At 38.5% G+C, this 4,003-nt stretch overlaps 1 long non-coding RNA gene across 1 annotated transcript; it reads left to right on the top strand.

The window, feature by feature from the left end:
• The first annotated feature begins 1,638 nt into the window (after positions 1 to 1,638).
• LOC123964085 lies at positions 1,639 to 3,994 on the top strand. Its single transcript, XR_006823331.1, has 3 exons — positions 1,639 to 1,856; positions 3,002 to 3,120; positions 3,778 to 3,994. It is a non-coding gene; the product is annotated as an uncharacterized LOC123964085 (long non-coding RNA).
• Positions 3,995 to 4,003: the final 9 nt, after the last annotated feature.

Raw genomic sequence — 4,003 nt, 5'->3', positions numbered from 1 at the left:
CGGTGATCTGAAGAGGGCTGTGCACATGCGATGTCCTCGCAATCTGACAGATTTGGAGCGCTTTTGCGAAGAAGAGTGGGCAAATATTGCTATGTCAAGATGTGCCATGCTAATAGACTCCTACCCATAAAGACTGAGTGCTGTAATAAAATCAAAAGGTGCTTCAACAAAGTATTAGTCTAAGGGTGTGCACACTTATGCAACCAGGTTATCTGAGGGTTTTCATTTTCATTTCAATTTGTTTTTCAATTGAATTGTTCACATTGTAGGTCACAGTAAATGTTCTGACATGATTTATCTTTGTCTCATTATTTTACATAAGAACCTGGAATTTTAACAGGGGTGTGTAGACCTTTTCTATCCACTGTATATTGAGTGTCCTGTTGTTGAGCATCGCCTAGGACATTAGTGGTGGTGATTGAGAAAGTTTATGATGATTTATTCTGTTTGACCTCTCAAAATATCCTTTATTCTGGAAATGTCAGAGAACCCTGATAGATTCTGAATGTGCAGAACTTTGAACATGAGCAGAAAACCTGCTGAAACACAGGAGCTATTAAAGTACAGGAGTTTATAACTTAATTAAAATGATTTAATTTATTATTGAAGAGGTAAAAAGGTGCCACATGCACATTTAAAGAGGTTACCTCAATCAGTCACGTCTGCATGTGTGTTGATTCAGCAGTGATGATATTAAAAGTTGATCTACAGGAGAAACATATCTGAAAGCTGAGAGCTGCTCTGTATTATATTCTGTTACAGTTTTAGATTTCAAATTGTTTTATTATACCTTTATTAAACCAAAAAACTTTTTTTCCAACAGTGTCCTGGCCAAGGCAGGCAGTAGTACAATTGCACATTTAAGATGGAAATAAATAATAAGTTACAAGGTCATAAAATATCTAAATGTTCTTAAATATTTGCCACAATTCAGCAACACCTGATTTTTGTGTGTCCCTTTACATAAATAATATCCACAATAAATTGATGCAGAAAAGGCAGAAATTGTTGGAGGAAAACACCAGAATGCAGGAAATTAAGTGTTTAACACTCACAATTTTCTGGAAGAGTACCCCCCATACTGTCACAGTTTTGTTATTTTATTATAATTACACACATTTCATTACAATTTATCAAAATGAGACCGTTAATAGTGTTGTTGTGAGTTTTGTTGTGCTGTAGCCTATAAGTAGAGGATGTTTACTGTTGCTTTACTGCTTTACAGACTTAACTTTGGGGTGGGGGTGTCAATTATTATGTGAAGATATGAAGTTTTATGGGCTGGGCTACGCCCCCAATGTTTCAAGATCCTAAAAACGCCACTTCTGGTCACTTCTCTTTCAAACAACGGAAAATCCCGTCGGAACAAATTCATCAGACCAGCTGCGTTGTTTCGCAAGGACTTTTGCCCAAACGTGTTCAACAGTTAGGCTACATGATAAATCCGATTCAGAGATCCCATAAACAAATCAGGGCCTAGCCTACTGAAGCTTTTAAAACTGATTTACGGTTCTGTTATCAACGAGTATTAAAACATAAACACACAATAAACGATTTGTCGATTCAAGTTGCTTCTCTTTTTTCAAGAAAACGGGACCTGGCACTGATCTCAGTAGCGAAACTGCAACGTTGATTTTTAAGTGGCCCAATTCTACCGGTCGAATAGCTGCAGCGATCCGGTTTATTAACGAGCGAGAACAGCTGAGTGAAACGTCTTTCAACAAGTAGAGGGCCTGACTATTAGGTCTACCTCACGTAAGAAACACCTACCTGGAGATTCCACCAGAGAGAGACAGGACATGAACACGAGAGAGTGAACCAACTTCGTTATGGTCGCTGGAAAACGAAGAGACATGGTAGATGCCACCCAGCTAATTTAATGCTTCATGAAAGAAAAGTCGATTAAGTTTCTTTTGTTCATAGGGCGGTGTGAAAAGTGGCGAGGAAAACACTGCACCACAGGAGAAAGAGAAAGTAAGAAGTAAATCAACGCTTTCTCTTTCTCCCATGAGGCGGTGACGGGGGAATGAAAACATTTCAGGGAGTTTTACATTTTTAAGGACTCATTTGATTTAATTGATTTGGCATTTTACACATACGTTCTGCTAAGAATCACTCACATCACATCAATTGATTTACTGGTCGATTGATCATTCATTTATTTTTATTTGCTCTGCAAAGACAAAGACAGAATATTTTAGCCACATCATGCAGGTCGGGAGAGCAGAGGTTGTCTGCTGTCAGGGGCTGCATTCAGCTCATGATGAAAACCGCATAAATTAAACTGGACCCCGCCAAACTCTGCTGTCAAAGGTCCAAAAACCTCTGACGAGAGGATGAAGAGGAAACTTACTGGAATAAGAATAACTCCATTTCAGCTGCAACCGCAGTGGAACAAGTCAGGAAGAAATCTAGAAATATTTTATCAAGTTGCGTGTATTAATAATAATAATAATAATAATAATCTTTATTTGTAGAGCACTTTTCAAAAACAAGTTACAAAGTACTTTAACAAGTGTAAAGAATAATACAAAAACAATACAAGTTAAAAGCATAAAAACCACGAAAACATTGAAAAGACTAAATACACGTTTAAGATAAATATAAAATTAGTAAAATACAATAACCGCAGAAATGTAAATATTGCCTGTCTTGTGGCTGACGTCAGGTTTCATTCTGTGGTTTTCTGTAAGAGATAGACCTTTATTATCACAAGGTTTAGTTTCAGTTTCTTAAGCAAGTGATACAGGTGAGATGGATTTCAGCATCAAGTGGGACTGAGTTGAATAAATCCAGTAAAAGATCATCAGCAAACTGAGAAACACGTCCTATATAGACTTTCGGTGGCACCGAGTGACAGCACTGAATGAAATCATAACTTTGCAAAGACTGTTTTTGGAATTGAATGAAAGCATCTGCTTTAAGCCTGGGTCCATTGCTTTTAAAAACTTAGAGCTCAAGCTAGGCTTCAAAGTATCGTCGTGTTTGCTTTGTTCTGCAGTGACCTTCGTGATTTCCTGTGTTTGGTCAGGATGTGGTAGACTACCTAGTCAGACTTGACAGAGGAAGATTGACAACATCGACACAAGATGGAGAGCACGTCCCTCTGCCTGATGCTCTGTAAGTAATTTAAACACTTGTGTAAACCTTTTCTTAAAAATCACACCAAGATCATGATTGAAGATGCTTAGTGTTTTTTGCTAAAAAAAAATACAAAACAACAAATTTTATTTTATACTCTGCCAAATGCCTGGTTGGACTGATTTCAGTGATGGGAGTTGTGATGCAACTGTACTTTTACATATCCAGCAGACACAGAACAAAATTATCAACTCTGATGTTAAAATAAGTCCAATATTCACCCTCCTTTTTAGCTTTGGTTTGGTCTCCACTAACTCATAAGAAAGATGTCTGGTTCTTTGGCCACTATAGGTTTAACTTGCTTCACCAGGTAGACTCTAACTGTCATCATGTCTATCTGCCATTTAATGCAGGACAGTGGATTTATTATGGCTCAATTGCTTTAAACAACCGACTGTTGCGGCTGGGAGTGAGGTAGCTGAGAGCACAGTCACACGACAATTTTAATGTGCTGCAAAACCAAAATGATTCCCCAGAAGAGGTTAACAAGCGCTGTCAGAGCTGCAGAGTTCTTCATTAATGCAGCTTTAAATTTTACCACCTTAACAGCAATTAATCACAGCAGTATGTGTAAATTAACACATGTGATCAGCTGCATACACAGAAATAATTTAAATCCATTCCCCATTATTTCAGGTTTGACCTCCTCTGCAGCCGCACTGAGCATCACTCCCAACAGATCTCAGTTCTTTCAGCATGAGTACATCTCTCTGATGTGTGCACCACCGGCAGACTCCAGCGGCTGGACAGTGAGAAGAAACACTTCCTTTAGCACGTCTGAACCATGTGAGGAGGGATGGGGGATCCCAGGTGAGTCCTCCTGCACCATAAAATATGCTGACCCATCAGACACCGGAGTGTA

Source organism: Micropterus dolomieu, unplaced genomic scaffold (genome assembly GCF_021292245.1).
Source record: "Micropterus dolomieu isolate WLL.071019.BEF.003 ecotype Adirondacks unplaced genomic scaffold, ASM2129224v1 contig_487, whole genome shotgun sequence".
Lineage (NCBI taxonomy): Eukaryota > Metazoa > Chordata > Actinopteri > Centrarchiformes > Centrarchidae > Micropterus > Micropterus dolomieu.
Note: the sequence above shows the minus strand (reverse complement) of the source record. Positions and strands in the feature narration are given on the sequence as shown.